Below are 17,380 nucleotides of genomic sequence, written 5' to 3'. Positions count from 1 at the left end.
AGATTAATAAGACTAAGACTTTTCAGCTTTGAAAAGAGGAAACTAAGGGGGGATATGATAGAGGTCTATAAAATCATGACTGGTGTGGAGAAAGTGAATAAGGAAAAGTTATTTACTTGTTCCCACCAAATGACATTAATAGGTAGCTAGTTTAAAACAAACAAAAGGAAGTATTTCTTCACACAATGCACAGTCAACCAGTAGAACTCCTTGCCAAGGAATATTGTGAAGACCAGGATTTGAACAGGGTTCAAAAAGGAAATAAATAAGTTCATGGAGGATAGATCCATCAATGGCTGTTAGCCAGAATGGGGAAAAATGGGGTCCCTGGCCTGTGTGTGTAAGAAGCGTGGGCATGGGGGTGGATCACTTGATGATTCCCTGTTCTCTTCATTCCCTCTGGGACATCTGGGATTGGCCACTGTTGGTAGACAGGATACTGGGCTAGATGGATCTTTGGTCTCATATAGTATGGCCGTTCTTATGTTATGTTCTTATGTTCAAGCATGCACTTTCAATTCATAATCATACAAGGATTGTCCTCTAGACTAGATTTTTGTACCAGGTTCATCACCACAGTATTTGAATGTGGTGTTTGCAACACTTTTTTAAACAATCTATCCACAGAAACTCCCCTGGACCTCTTATCTAGTCACTCACTGAAACAGTGGCTTTTGTTTCGAATCCTCAAAGCCACTGTGTGCTACACTACACTAGGGCTCTGGAGTCCTGCTATGAAATAAGAGCTTTGTTTCAGTATGGTAGAACCTGTATTTCAATACTAATTGCCAAATTCTGGCTCTGTGACAGGGCTTTGTAGAGGCTGTGTTGTCTGCAAAATTTTCTGATCGGGCTGCTATTTGGCTTGCTCAAAATAGATCACTCTTCCAGTACCTTTTCATAGAGAAAGATCTTAACTAAAGTCTTAGATCTGTGAACCCTTTTTAAATTGTGCAGAAAGTCAGCTCCAAATCAGCTCTAGATTTTACAAGGTAGGCCTTTCTCTATATTGTACATAAAGCCAGGTCTTACCTTGAGACACACAAAAATCTTCTTCCATTAGATGGTATTTGAATGTAAAATTTGACCCTTAATTTTTTTTCTTCTACTTGCTTGATTTTCTGAATTTGGATGTACAATGTGTGATTTGTAGGACTGCTAGCCCTGGTCTACACTAGGGAGTTGTTTTGAAATAACCTCCTCATTTCAAATTAGTAAGTGAAGCATCCACACTACTAAGTCCTGTTATTTTGAAACAATGGGCTGGTTATTTCAAAATAATAACTCCAGCTTTCCTTGGGGAATAAGCTTATTTCAAAATAATTTCCTAGTGTAGACATGCCCCTAGATACAAAGCTCAGCTGTTGGGTCCCTCGAGGATTGTTTCTTGTTCCAATGATATTAGTATTTTTGTCAACAGTCCATGTACTGATCCAAAATCCTTGCTGCTAAACTCTTCTGTTGCCACAAAGGGTGTGTCTAGACTACATGCCTCTGTCGTCAGAGGCATGTACATTAGACACATAGGCAAAGGCAAATGAAGCCGCGATTTAAATGATCGCGGCTTCATTTAAATTTACATGGCTGCCACGCTGAACCGACAAACAGCTAATCAGCTGTTTGTCTGCTCAGCCCGCTAGTCTGGACGCTCCCCTGCCGACATCAAAGCCCTTTGTTGGCAGCCCCAGTAAACCTCATCCCACGAGGAATAACGACAGAAGCATGTAGTCTAGACACAGCCAAAGAGTGGTAGGATAGTAAATAAGAGGAGGAAAGGTTTTTGTAACAGAGTGTTCACAAACTGCATCAACAAAATGCATTTTAATGTAGCCAAGTGAAAGGTAATATACCTGGGAACAAAGCACACAGGTTATTCCTATAAGAAGGGAGACTATTTTAGAAAGCAGTGACTAAGACAAGGATTTAGGGGTAATTGTAGATAACCCCCTGTGCAAGGGCTTTCAGTTAAATTCTATGACAAAAAGAGTTAATGAAGTCCTTAGATGTATAGAAAGGAGAATATCTCATAGAACTAGGGAATGATCTTGACTTGTACTCGGCATTGGTCAAATCGCTATTAGACTATTGTGTGTAGATCTGGTATCTGTGCTTCAAACAGAATCTTGTAATCGTTTTAAAGAGTTCAAAGAAGGGCCACAAACATGATCTAGGCCAGGGGCTGGAAAACAAGCCTTACAATGTCACGATGTGAGATTTGAGAAACTCAGCCTAGTCAGCTTGTCAGAGAAGACCAAGGCCTTGTCTACAATACATAAGTTTTCTCAGTAAAAGGCAGCTTTTGGTGGCAAAACAGTGGAGGTGTCAGTTTCAGTGACAAAATAAAACCACCTCAATGAAAGGCCTGCTGGGGTTTCACCTGGGGCCTGTGCACTCCCTTTCTTTCCCCATTCCTGTACCTCTTGTGAACTGGGCCCCCGCACTTACCTACTCCTCCCTCTCCTCCCTGCACTTTTGGAGCACTGTGAATCTACTGAGTCATGTTCCATCCTGCCTCCTCCCCCCGCCCCCAGCTTGAATGCCATGAATCGGCTGATGCGTAGCATTTGAGCTCTGGGAGAGAGAGGAGTGGGGATGGAGTACGAATCAGTGACTTCATGGTCCTCTGAAAGTGCTGGGTGGGAGGAGGAAGAGTAAGTAAGTGCAGAGCTCCAGTGCACAAAAGGGTTGAGGGAAGGGGCTGGGGGGAGGGGAAGGGAGAACAGGCCATAAGTGTAATCCTAAGGTATTGCATGCTGAAGGTTGCCCACCATTGGATATCAATCTTGCTGCCCACTGAGACAAAGGAGGGCCACTCATGCGACCCACTCACTAATCTTGGTTGCTCATTGGTGGTGTAGATGCTGCCATTTATTCATTCCCTTTGTGGACCATGGGGAGAACAGGACATTCTATTGTCCTCAATGTGCTTATAACACTTGCAGTTCTATAACCAAATTAGGTGTTTCAGGGACACAGCTGATTTCCTGTAGGGGTCAGGAGGGTTTTGTCCCTGATGCACTACTGGCCAGATTTATCTCGGGATTCTTTTTTCACCTTCTTCTGAAGCATCAGGGATTGGCTACAGCAGGAGTCAAGATGGCTGTCTCACATGGGCGCATAAAGTAGTACAGAGAATCCCCTTTCTCAGATGTTGGCTGTTGTGTCTTGCTTGTATGCTTGGAGTTCAGTGATCACTGCATGTGGGGTCAGGAAAGAATTTCTACCAGGTCAGTTTGGCAGGGGGCTGTAGGGCTTTTTTTTTTTTTTTTTTTTTTTTGGCCTTCCTCTGCAGCATGCAGCCTGGATCGTTTGCTAGGACCAGCTGAGTTTGCCACCTAATCATTTCCCTACCATTGAGGGCTTTGGGCATTGATAGCCCCTCAGTCTCTCCTGTTTTCTGCCTGTGGCACACAGCACATTGGGTTAGTGAGCAATGAAATGCTTTAGTTTAACCCAAGCAATGGACTCCACGTAGGGGCATGTAGGTGTAAGTCAGTGGCCTGTCATATACTAGAGATTAGGCAGGATGATTTAAGGGCCTTTTCTGGTCTTAAACTTTATCAAACTATTGGATGCTGTGATCTGAGAGGTGTTCATACTAATCCCTAGCTGGACCAGACATCCATATATTCTTCGATGATATGCCCCGATGGGTGCTCCACTATAGGAGGCATGCGTGCCTCTGTACTCTTGACAGGAGAACACCGAGCAGTAGGGGTGGATCCATGCCTGCACCAAGCAGCACCTCTGTCTTGAAATGAGGGTACATGGGGCGGCCCAGGCCTGATGCTTCTTGGTTCCTTCTCAATAGCCTATGGCACAAGACGGAGCAATTCTGTTTGCTGCTTCTGCAGCTTCTTTCCTATTCGGTTTATTCTTAATTTTGTTTTTTAACTTTTTCTTAGTTGTTTTATTTCTTTGGCTATAGAGCGGTTTTTAGCAGATGTGTTACCACCCCTTTATTCTTTCCTTTCATATTTGGGTCACCTTCAAGCCGGTTATGCCAAATCCTCCCGCTCCCCCGCACAAGGTTTAAGCCCGACTACACCTGTCACAGGTCTTTTCCCCATAATGATAGGCAGTCAAGTTGCCCCAGTGAAATAAAGTAATGAGAAATTTAGGCTGAATAACAGTAAAATTTTCTGAAAGGTTTCCTTTAGATCAACACTATTAGGTTAAATTTTCCTCTAGTTCAGCACCACTAGATTCATTTGAATGCAGGATAGAGAAAACAAAAGAAAATGTTCTGTGGGGAGAAATTCTGCCTTGATTGATGGAGTTAGAGGGGTGAACTAAGTGTCTTTCATTTCTAGTTTTATCATTGGTTTACAGACATTCCAATGCAAAGTATTTCCACTTCAGTTCTGGCTTTGTATTTGTTTTTCTTAAGGTGTCTGTAATTCTAAACTATTCCCACAGAGATCTTTTAATCCTTAGTCTCTGCTATCATCAACCCTTCCTTAATTCTTATCCTTTCTGCAATACTCTTACAGTGAACTGTGAATGTTTCAACATTACATGAAGTCCTAAATGAAAAATACAGACCAATTAGCTTGTGTAGCCCTGGATCCACCAGGTAGTTTAGGGTCTTCCTATATCTGTATTGGCGCCAAGATATGTTCTTGGAATGAAGAATAACAGCTTCCCTTGGTGTTGATCTGGTTCTCAGGTTGTAGTCCAGTTTAATTCTGGCTTCTGCCAAGGTCAGAGTTCAGTTACAGAGTCTCCTATCAGCTGCTATCCAAGGATTCTAGTCTGGGGGTTTTAATTAAAGCCTATTTAACTGGCAAATTATAGAAATTACAAATAAACCATAAAATGCAAGATTGGGTAAGAAATGCACTTTCCAGATAATATGGAAAGGTTCAGCTGTTTGAAACCTTACACAGGGCTAGATTCCTATAGCCTTGCTCATGTTGAATAGCACTTTATTGCATGGCTGGACCCACTGACTTCAGTGGGTCTAGTCATGAAGTAATCTTACTATTCTACTTGAATAAGGATAACAGAATCAGGCCTACTGAAGAGCCCTTCATGTGAAGTTGTCTCCTCTATCTCCCAGCTTAATGGTCAGGTCACATGGTCAGCAAGGTGCATCTCTCTTAGCCAGACCTCTTTCTCATGCGCTAGAGCTCTGTCCTGTCAAAGAATAGCCCTGCATCTAAGGAGGTAGACTGCTCACTAGAAGAGATGGTTCAGCTGAGAACACCCTATGGTGGTGACAAATGGGCCACCTGACACCTTTCAGAGCCTCAAGGGCTGCAGGTGGATGTGTACAGGAGCCATTTCCCTCCATTGTCCCTTCTTCCTGTTAAAAGGACGACATGTCTAATTGCTGTATAATCAGCATGCTTGCTATGGTCAGTGAGAGTGCAAAGCAGGGTTAGTGACCCACATTTGGTATCATTTGATCCAGGAGTTCCAGAGATTTATGGCCTGAAAAAAAAAAAGTGTTTTTCCAAAGTTTCTAGTTAGGTTTTGTTTGCATAGAATTAGAAATTAAATTATTGTGGTGATGCCAGTCAAAATAGTCTCAGTTAATATTTACTCCAGTTAGCTTATGGCACACACTAGGTCTTAGGAGAGCCCTCATTGTGAAGAGTACTTTAAGTGTTTAATAACACATTGACTTTGCTAGCCTCACTGTGCAATCTGGAAGGATTACAGTGAGCACATACAAATACAGGGGGGAACATGTTTTTTTTTTTTTATAGGGAGGTTTACTCTGAACCCAGCAGAATAGTCAGCAACTGGTCTAACACATTTTTGTCACGTGGCTACAGGTGACTAATAAACAGTTACCTGGTTTTTGAAAAGGCTGCCCGTGTCACCAGGGCTGGCCCAAGTCATTTTGGCACCCTGGGCCTGGGCACGCGGCGCCGCCCCTGGGCGCATGGTGCATGCATGGGCCTGCCCCCCCAAGGCACACAGCGCATGCGCTGCCCAGCCCGGCCCTGCCACCGCTGCTGGCGCGCAGCCCAGGGCGGGCTGCGCCTGGCCGTGCAGGGCCCCGTGGCAGTGGTGGGAAGGGCGCAGCTGGCTGGTGCCGCGGGGATGGGAGGGGCTGGCGCTGCGGGAGCTGGGTGCGCGGCACCTGATGGCAGCTACAAGGGATGCCATGCGCCCCTTACAGCTGCCATTAGGTGCCCCCCCTCATCGGTTGGTGCCCCGGGGAGCTGCCTGGCTCGCCCACCCCTTAGTCCAGCCCTGCATGTCACTGTGAACACTCACTGAGAGTGGTGCACCCTGAAGGGCTACAGTACCAGCCTCCTGCAGGATTCTGGCTTGGTTGGATCTGCTGCAGGAGCCATGGCAGATAGAAGATTAGCTCATGCTGCAGGCCCAGTCTTGATATGTCAGAGTCCACAAGCCTGCCCATGTGGACCTGAGCAGTCCTTGTGGCCTGGCACACTGAAGGGGTCACTGCTAGGAGACTGGCTGCAGGCTGGGGAATAGAGCAGAACTCATGATGAGCTACCACAGAAGGCCATTAATGTATCATCGGGCCTTCTTTTGCTACATGTTAAATGACCTTACACTTGGGGAAATCATATTATTCAGGATTTGCAGCTTCCCAATTATCTGTGATAAAACAATCTGGTGTCTTACATCATTGAAACTACTCTAGTCTTACATGCATGTTGTTGACACTTGGCTACATCTACACTGCAATGCTATTTCGAGATACTGGAGTATTCCAAAATAGCTATCCCCCGTCTTCACAGCGAGCCCATTATTTCGGGCTCGCTATTCCGACGTCTCGGTAAACCTCATTCTACGAGGAGTAAGGGACATTTTGGAATAGTTCTTTATTTTGAAATTTGGTGCTGTATAGACGTGCCAAATGACAAAATAAACTATTTCAAAATAGCATCGAAATAAGATACGTAATTTGCATAGCTCAAATTGCGTATCTTATTTCGAGTTACCGTGTAGTGTAAACGCACCCAAAGACTGCTAAACTCTAATTGTGGGTGCCCCCTATTCATTATTACACTACTGAACTATAGTCCTTTTGTATTGACTCTACTGCTGATCACACAGCTCAAACAGCAGGGGCAGAGCTGGTTGGGAATTTTCTGTAAACTTTTTTAAAGGAAATATCAAAACTTAGACAAAAAGTCTAAGTTTCTCCTTCTCTCTCTCTTTTTGTGTGGTGAGAATGGTTTACTTCATATATGATGTTTTAGTATTCTGTCAAGTGTTTTTCCCCAAACTTTCCTGCACCAGAGAATAAAAAGAATGAATGTACCTTGAGCCATACTTCTTCCTCAAGTGAATGAAGAATTCTGCATTATCCACATGAAAGTATGATCTGATTCATTTCTAGACAGTGCCAAGCACTAGGAAATTCAGTTGAATAATAGAACTGCTAATATTTGGCAACTCAATTCATCAAGCTCATGACATGGAAGTTTGACATCCAGAGCTTTGGGTACCATATATATAACAGAGAAGATGAGAGAGCTGGATTGATTGAGTCAGATTTCAGAGTTACCAATTTACCATACATTACTTTTCTTACCTGTCTAATAATTCATATGTTTTGTAGAAATATTCAAGCCTTGCCCTTACCTGCCAAAAAAAAATTGCAAATCTGAAGTATAAGGTGAAAACACAAAAAATGTGAAATTCAGCATTACAGAACTGAAAGAGTGAATGCTTTTATTTCTGGTCTGTAACAGCAACAATAAATAAGAGGTAGATAATCTTTATTTCCCTCAAAATATAGGGTCCAGTCCTGTCACTAGGCCCACGGAGGAGGAGGGGGGAAGGAACAATTGCCCTGGGCTCTTTAAATCTCTGCTGGAGTGCAGCACTGCACACTCTATGCAGCACTAAGGGCCGGGGGAGGGGAAGGTGCACCATGCTCCTGGCAGCACTGAGGGCTGGCTACTCATAGCCCCACCCCTTCTGCCCTCATTCCCACCTCTTCTGGGAAACTGCCCACCCTCCTTGCCAGGGGGTCTGCGGAAGCGAATGGCTCCACTGCCTGCCACATTTATTTTAATAACCCTACTCAACTATTCATCTGATAAATTGCGATTTACGCACAAAAGCTTATGCCCTAATACATCTGTTGTTCTCAAAGGCTATGTCCAGACAACGGAGTTTTTCTGAAAAACTCTGCCGCATCCAGGGAATGCGTCTTCTCTTCCGACATTTTTTGCAAAGGAGCAGATGCGCTCTTTCAGAAGCCCTGTCTTTCTCATGCCATGAGGAAGAAGGGCTCAAATTTTGGAAAAGCTTCTTCTGACAAAACTATTGGAAAAAGGTACACAAATTCTGGATCACAATCTGCATACCTTTTTCCGACAAAAAGTGTCAGTGTAGACATAATCTAAGGTGCCACAGCACTTCTTGTTGTTCCTACTCAACCATGTAAATGTCTGTATTATTGGGCCTTTAGATTGTAATGAATTCCTTCCCAAGTAAAATCATAGAACACTAGAACTTGAAGGGACTTCAAGAGGTCATCAAGTCCAGTCCCCTGACCTCGGGGCAGGACCAAGCACTTTAGATCATCCCTGAGAGATGCCTATCCAGCCTGCTCCTAAATACCTTCAGTGATGGAGATTCCACAATCTCCGTAGGCAATTTATTCCAGTGTTTAACCACCCTGACAGTTAGGAAGTCTTTACTAATGTCCAGCCTAAACCTCCCTTCCTGCAATTTAAGCCCTCTATAAATAGACTCTATAACTGTATCTCAGGTTCCTTGTTATATTTTAAAATCAATTAACATAACAAAAATAATTTGTGTCATGAAATTTAATTACAAAGATCAGGTACAGAAAATGTTCTAATCGCAGTTATCAATATTCAAGAACAATCTTGGAAACAAGAGTGCTCAAATACTTCTTTGACTTACTAACACTGAATTGACTATCATGCTACCCTGCAGAAAACATGAAAAATACATGGCATAGCACATAACAAAAGAAAAAATATCTGTATAAAAATATCCCAATTAGAAAAGGAATGGTATTCTACTAGATTTTTGTTAACAAAGAAAACTGAATTACTATAGTAATCATACCTCTTTTCTCAGCAAGCCCTATGCAAGAGCTGACAGCTATCTGGCTAAACACATGAGATCAGACTGTGGTTTCATAGCATAGGATCAGTGTTCTGTATATAATAATAAAAACAACTCTATGTTTCATGATCATGGAGCCAAATAAGTAACTACAGAGAAAATAATAAAACTTCTATTCGTGATGACTGCTATCATTCATTTCTTGTCCCATCTTCCAAAAGCGAACACCAGGAGAACCCTTCTGATCACTTACCACCTACATCAGAGGTATTTTATTAAATTATCTACCAAATGATTGCTTAGGGGGATTTACCTTCATCGATGCAGTTGCCAAAGTGCTTAACTGGTACCTCCATCTGCATTATACAGGCAGTCCCCGGGTTACGTACAAGATAGGGACTATAGGTTTGTTCTTAAGTTGAATTTGTATGTAAGTCGGAACTGGCTCCAGATTCAGATGCTGCCACTGAAACTGACCGGGGCTGACTACAGGAAGCCGCAGGCAGAGTTGCTCTGCCCCCAGCTTCCTGGAATTAGCCTGATCAGTTTCAACAGCTACTGAATCTGGAGCCTGGGACAGAACAGCTGGGGCGCTGCCCAGTAGGTTCCCACAGGACCAACCCGGCAGTACCCCAGCTGCTCAGCCCGAGGCGTCCCGCAACAAAAGCCTGGTCTGCTGGGGGGGGGGGCGCACTAGCTGCGCCCCCTCCGCCCCCAGCAGACCAGGGAGACCCGAGCAAAGCTGCACAGGCAGAGGGACCCCGCCGCCCGTGTGGCTTTGCTCCTGTCTCCCTGGTCTGCTGGGGGGGGTCCAGCAAAGCCGCTGGACCCCCCCCCCCCCCCAGCAGACTAGGGAGACCGGGAGAAGCTTTTCTCGCCCCGGAGGACACGGGTGGCGACCCGCCGCCCGTGAGCTCCGGGGCGAGAAAAGCCCCGTTCGTAAGTGCGGATCCGACATAAGTCGGATTCGCGTAAGTCGGGGACTGCCTGTACTTCATTGCAACATGGCAGAGGCCTAAGTTGGAATGGTCATGGAGACTGAGCTATCTTCTGACCTGTAATGATGGTCCCTTCAGGACTGAGGAACCTTGACAGGGAAGCATGAGATGTTTGCACCACTGCTCATGCTACAGCTCTTCCTTGGACGAAGGGAGGATTTTGTACTCCTGGGCTGTCAATCCAACCATTTTCATGAGCTCTACATCATCTTGGTTTTATTCAGTCAAAGACATATTTTTTGTTTTAATATCCTATTCACTGTTTGTTCTCTCCAAATAATAACACTGTTTGAATAAGGACACTGATCAAAGTCCATATGCCAGGGTTTAACAGATAAATGCAGTGAGAAAATCTTCAATTAGCTGAAAATGATTTCATCCAGGCAGGCTGTGAAATATTTCTTTCCCCAGGCCTGGAAGCAGTGAAAGCTAATTTAATAGACAGTATGTCGTCTTTTCCCAATTATTAAACTACAGCTGCACATCAGTGATCAGTACTATTAATTGAAAAGCCAACAGGAATGCAGCAAATGATTTGAATACAGTATATGAATTGCCTTGAATGATATGAGCACTGAGCTTGCTGCGGAAAGGGGAATTAATTACTCTATTAAATTATACACAATGGCCAGCTTCTAGTGCCAAATAGCAACTGATCTATTAGAGAGATTGTTTTAAATAAAAGTTACATGGCCACTTGTACCCTTTCACTAACAGACAACGTTTCATAACCAATCTCGGCAAAGCTGTTTTCACTGCTTAAATAGGAAACAGTTCAGCCTTTTCCAGAACACAAATAAGTCGTCTGCTTTTTTGTATTTCAGCAGAATCAGGAGCTCCAATCATATAGTAGATCCTGTTGTGCTAGGTGATATACAAGCCTGGAACAAAGAGACCATCTCCATCTCTAAGAGCTCACAAACCAACATCCCATCGCTTGTTAGGTGATTTGCAGAAGACCAAGTTTAACCTACTGCAATACCCCTACATGTTCCTATCTCCTGTTTATTACCAGAATCAAATTACTGACATAAATGCTAGACATAGAAACTTTATTTATGCATGTGAATTTAGCATTCCTCTGATATTCAGTGTTGCTTTGCTTATTTTAAAGGCCCATGTGCCCATTTGGTCCTTGATAAGCAAGGCACTGCATTGACATAAGTCACATATATTTGTCTGAAAATATCTAATTAGACAAAGCTAATTTAGCTAGGATGTCCTTGAGCATCTGTGCATTAAGCCATCTGTTTCTAGGGGGAGCAAAATAAATTGTGTCAATTGTCATTAGCAATAAAGTTAAGTAAAGTTCAGACAGATTAAAGAAAGTTTACTAATTAAACTCTAGGTTCATCATCTAAGCTAATCATGATTTCAGTAAATTAAAACACTGTCTAGTGTCACTTCTGAAGTGCATTATGGCGTATCATCATTATGCACTGTATCAGGGCAATGGCAGCTCAGTTGTTGCCAATTAAGGCTGCACACTGGAGTTTTTATTATAGCCTGGTATCTTCTAAAAGCAGCAGCGCATCAGCTGCATGATGTTTGGTTGTAGTTCTTAGCTCTAGTTATACAAGGCAAATGGACCAGATTCATCTAGGATTTTGGTGGATCAGCACCTGGTTCTGCTTTCTCTTCTCTCCTTCATCAGATTCCACAGGTAACTGTCACTGTGTGCTGCAAAGTGGAGTGTGGGTGAAAAATCCCAGCAAGGCTGAAGTGAAAGGGAATTTGCCCCTGACTTCACTAGGCCACGATTTTGTCATGAGCCTGTGAGAACAGTTCTTTGGGTACTCTTTATTCTCAAAGTGTTGACTAATGAGATCTATTTTGTCTCTACCAAGTCTAGTTCACAAAACTATTTCGCTCCGTAAGATCCAGCAGAATGTTTCCCTGTGCCAAATGACAATCTCCCTGTTTTCCATTATCAGAAGGGCAAAACGTTACTCATCTCTGCTCATCCTCTCCTGCCCTATTGTATTCTGCATCGCACTATGCTCACAAAAGTAACTTCAGCACGTACGTCTGACCCTTTGCCCCAAGCCCCTGAAACTCTCCATCCCCACAATTAGCTGTGTAGAAAATCTCATCACAGTAGATGGACAAGTTAATGCTCAGTCTAATGCAATCTTGGTTTCATTTTTTCTATTAATAGTCTCTTGGTTCTTATACCTATATAGAGTGAGTTACTTAAATATGTTATGATTACCACAGGAAGGTTATTTGGGAATTGCATGTGCTTTGGAATTAAGTATCAGTATGAAACAGGAAGATATTTTCATTATTGCTGAGAGCATGGCTGTATTTATAGGTTAAACAATCTATTACATCTCTTCCATCCCATTTACTCTCCACCTTTCTCTCAGACTAAACATTGTGTCCAACCATTAGTGTAAGAAGTTGTACACTAAATAGGTACTAGAGTCTGAGCATTATAAGCACACCTTTTTGGGCTGGAGCGCTCAGTTTTTACATGAAAATTAGAGTCAAGTAGGCTTATGATGAAGTGATAAACCTCATGTTCTATCACATTAAACAGCACTTAGATCAACAAATCAATGGAATTCTGCATGTGTTTTCTAGGATCAGGTTTTTCTTAGAGCTTTTGGAAGCACAGACATATGGACAAACCCAGCAAAAGGAAACGAACTCTGACTGCAATTAATACTGGATCTTATTTCTGCCTTTGCTAAAAAATCTAAAGTGCTTTCTAAGCAAGCATAGCCAGTGATGCATTCATGGTAAGGCATTGTATTGTGGTAGATTTATAGGGAACTTGAGAGAGAGTGTTCTAACTAGCCAATGGTAGTTTCTGACTTTGTCACACAGACATTACAGTACAGATGCAATTCCAAAATTGCTCCACATATTGCTTTTCCTTTGTTCACAGCAGGTTGAATAGTAGTCAACAAACATGCTATGATGTTTGGGACTTTGGGACTCCATGAACTATTCACAAATACATCCCAGTGTTTGTGAATGGGTGTGCTGTTTGCAAATAAACAACATGCATCCCCAGTAAGAAATGTCAGACCAGGTATTATTTGTGTAGAATCTGATACTGATGTTAACTATTTACGTGAAGAAATTAGTAATCAAGTTAACAGATTTTTTTCCTCTTCCTGATTGAACATTTTTAAAAGGACAACAATGCATAAAGCAAACAAGTAACACTGTGAAATATGTTTCCAGTACAAATTTGCGAAACTTTCAGTATTTACCAAACACTCCATGGATATCCAGTGGGCACTGAAATATCCACAGAAAAGTACTGGCATGACCTCACAAATAGTAGGAAATCAAATTTCACCTGTCTCTTCATAACTCTTCTTCACTCCCTAATTATTCTATTGGTTCTGCATTTCCCCTTAATTCTGAAAATAATTTTAGAAAAATGTATTGGTTGTTCAGTATTAAAATTCCACTTGTGCACCCTGCTGTAATGACAGCAAAAGCTCCAGGAAAGATTGTCACAAACATGATTTACTGAACTTGATTTTTTCCACAACTGAAGTTAACATTAGTGGAGCTTTTTCTATGCATAATACATCTTTTCCTTCTTATTCTTGTCCATACACAGGTATACAAATACAGTGCTGAAACACTATAATGTAGGAAGGGTTATTCCTATTACTTCTGGCTCATTTCTGTGTACCACAGCCAATATTTAACAAAGCCAATAGGTCATGTTCTGAAAGTATCAATAATGTGTCTCATTGATTAGTAGCATTTGTTTCACAGTATTGGAAATGTTGCAGAAATGACCTTGGGATTGCCAAGACAACCTTCAGATTTCATTTTACTGAGAGTTAAATATTAATATAGCATCAAGATTGAAAATTTGTCCATGACTGATTTTTTTTTCCTCCCCACAACACATCAGCATTAACTGGAAGAACTTTTCTCTAATCTTTTCACTTATTTTGTAAAAAAAAAAAAAAAAATCAGGAGCACTTAGATTATTTAAACAATCATTTGTGGGTACCATATAATGACACTAATATTGATCCTTTGACTTCTTTAGTAGATGGAGCTGTGCTTGGACATATAAGTAGCATGAATTGTAATGGCAATCTGAAATCTTGTCTTTTTCCCCCTTAGCAGATCATACAAATGACTTTTGAAGGAGATCCACAATTTAAAGGTTCCAGATCACTCGGGAGTTGGGAGTCTTGATAACAGTTTCATAAAAAGCACAGAAAAAAAAGGTAACTTATAATTGCAGAGACTCCCATAATGGGGGAACACGTTTTATAAATAACAAGTAGTCCTGCGGCACCTTATAGACTAAAATATATTAGATCATGAGTTTTGTGGGTAAAACCAACTTCATCAGATGAGTTGCAAGGAAGAGCATGTAGCCAGGTAAATGGTAAGCTTTTTGAGACCATGCAAAAGGGTGGCACTCACCTCTAGTGAGCGCTCCCTGGTCAAGTGTGTGTGTCTGCACTCTCGTAGTGACCTTTGTTGGTAGTTTCTTGGGAGGTTTCCATGACAGCCCTCCGTCCAAGTCACACATGTAATGTATTCAGGGACATCACTACCGAGCTGTGAGACCTGGGGCTCTGCCTCAGGCCCCGCCATCCACCCCGCCCCTTCCTGCCCTTTCTCCACCCCATTCCACCCCTTCCTCCAAGCCTTGCCTCTGCTCCACCCCCACCCCCGCCTTTCCCATCTGTCCTGCCTCCATTGCACTCTTCCCACGAAGTCCCCTCCTCTTCCCCCCAGCAACACAACCTGGAGGTTTACCATGGAGCCTGTTGTGGGGTGGAAGCAGGGGTTGGGTTCCCTGCACTCACCACAGCTGCAGGAAGTGGAGCAACCCAGCTGCTTGCTCTCCTCTGCCAGCTCCCAGTTGTATCATTCCATTTCCTGCACCCGTGGTGAAGTGGAGTGACCCAGCTGGGAGATAGTCGTGGAGTGGCTCTGGCTGCTGCATCACTTCACTTCCCGTGGCTCCTTCCACCACAGTAAGTGCAAGGAGACCTGACCCCCTGCTGCCACCCCATGTCAGGCTCCCCAGCAATCCCTGAGGCTGCCCTGGGCCCCATGGGCTAAGATCAATATTGGGGAACCATCCTGTCCATAGGACGGGTGGGGCAGCTGCTGCAGGAGCCCCCAAAGTTCAGGGCCCAGGGTGACCACCCCAAAGTATCCTAGACAAGACAGCTCTTTCTGTATGTAAAACAAAACAGACCCCTTCCAGGGTGCACAGTCCAACAGGGGCCTAACCCAGTTCCCCATTGTTGGTATCTCTGTAGCCTTCCCTGGGTTCAATCTTTAAATGGCTTCCTTCCTGGAGACACTGTCTTTGCCCACTCTGGGCATTTTTAGTCCCAGCTCTCCAGCTGGGCCACTTACTACATAAGGTCCTGTTCTGGGGGGTGTCAAAATCTGGAAAGCTGACCCTCTTCCAGACCTTCAGCCCCTTTTTCTGGGCCTATGAAAATTCCCTTTCTTTGGGGATTATGCCACTTGCATAATGGCAAATGGGACAGGGGAAGACATGGGCCCTCCCCACTACTCTGGGTCCCACGTCAGGGACCCTATGAATAGCAGCCGTATTTGCCCTTAACTCATCACTATGCTGTACAGTTACTCAGGCCACAACCCTATAGCCCCAGCATCTTCACAAATGATTCACCATTACCTTATGGTTCATCTATCTTCAATCCCGACAGCCAGCCAGGAATTCCTGCTTGCTCCCCCAGACATTGCCAACAATTGCTTTGTCCGTGGTCCTGTAGCTCCTTCAGTTAGCTAAGAACAGTGTCTGCACCTCCAGCTCCAAGCAGCAACTGACTGCCCTCCAGTACTGCAGCTCCTTGTACATGGGTCTACTGGGTCCATTCAGTGGCTTCTTCTCCCAAAGCCACTCTAGGCAGCTTGAAGGACTTCACTTCTACTCTTCCCTTCCGGAAAGGAGTGTGCTGGGACCACAGAGTCTCCATCAAGGGGCCTCTGGACATAGTCTACCCCATCACAGACAGGGAATGACTGTCTCATAATGAGTTCAGGATGTAGCACAATGGGACCCTGGTAGGGGCCTCCTGGGACTACAGTAATAAAAATACTTAAAGGATTCTTTAAAAGCATCCAGCATTACAGTGTGTGCAGTCAGAACCTTACCCTCACCACTTTTGATAGTTTCTCTCTTCAAGACTAGAAGAAGGCCCCATTTACAATAGACATTTAAGTATATCTAAAAACTATTTCTACAACTGAGTCCCATTTTGACCAGTTGCTAACATGGTTGAGTCAATCAATATCAGACCAGTGTTTCAGAGAGCATTTCTCAGCTGCAGCCACCAGGGGGGTTTCTTGTGGCCATAGCCACATGGAAGGAGATGGGGGCGGGGGGGGGAGGTTTGGCAAAGGAGTAGTTCCTCTCCTAGGACAGCCAGCAGGGTTTGGGCCCTGCCTCCACTTGGAGACACAAAAGCTGGAGGAGCAGGCAGCAAGTGAGTTCCCCAGCTTCCTGGGTGCAGTGAGGACAAGCTTCAGCTCAGGGCGGCTCCAGCCATGGGGCTTTGGGCTCTGTTCTCTGGCTGCATGGCAGTGCGCTCTGTCCCCAAGTTTACCCTTCCATCATCTCTGGCCCCAACGCCTCCCCCAGTCACCTAACACTCCAACCGTCACTGTTGGGAGAACCTCTGGTTTAAGAATTGTGCTCCAGTCAGGAAGAACACAGGTTTCATTAAAATATCATTTGCAGGGCTTGACAAATTCTGGAAAACCCTACTTGCCAGACAAAAATGGGACTCGCCACCCTCCCCCCCCAAAAAAGTGTTTTTTAATAGCATAAATTCCTAATAAGAATAAGGACAGTAATTACTAATAAGTTATTAATAAATATCACCCAAGTTCTTAATAAATATCTTATAAACCTCTACCTTTTCCCTCTGCTGCCATGTCTCCTCCCCTTGCTCCATCAGCTCCCCGGTGCATGCTGCCCCCCCACACTCCTCACCCACCTCTGCTGTCCTGACTCCTGCCCTTCTCACTGCCCTCAGCCTTCCTGAGTCCTGCCCCCCTCCACCAGCCCTTCTTTCCCCCCTGTGCCCACTTCTCCAGTAGCCCTACTCTGATCTGATCCTCATCCCCTCTCCTAACACCTCCCTCTACACACCTGCCCTGCCTCTCTCCTCTGGTGCTGGTCCCTGTCCTGTAGGTGTCTGGCCGTCTGCTTCACCCCCAAAATCCCCTGGCACCTGCACCCTCCTGGTGCCTCCCCCTTCTCTCACTGCCCCTTCCCCATTTGCTCTCTTTTTCCCTGATGCCCACCCCCTCATCACCCTCTGCCCCGTTCCCCTCATGCCCCTGTGCCCTCACACGACTTG

This window comes from Pelodiscus sinensis, chromosome 1, assembly GCF_052426305.1.
Source record: "Pelodiscus sinensis isolate ZL-2025 chromosome 1, ASM5242630v1, whole genome shotgun sequence".
Classification (NCBI taxonomy): domain Eukaryota; kingdom Metazoa; phylum Chordata; order Testudines; family Trionychidae; genus Pelodiscus; species Pelodiscus sinensis.
This window is presented reverse-complemented; position numbering follows the sequence as displayed.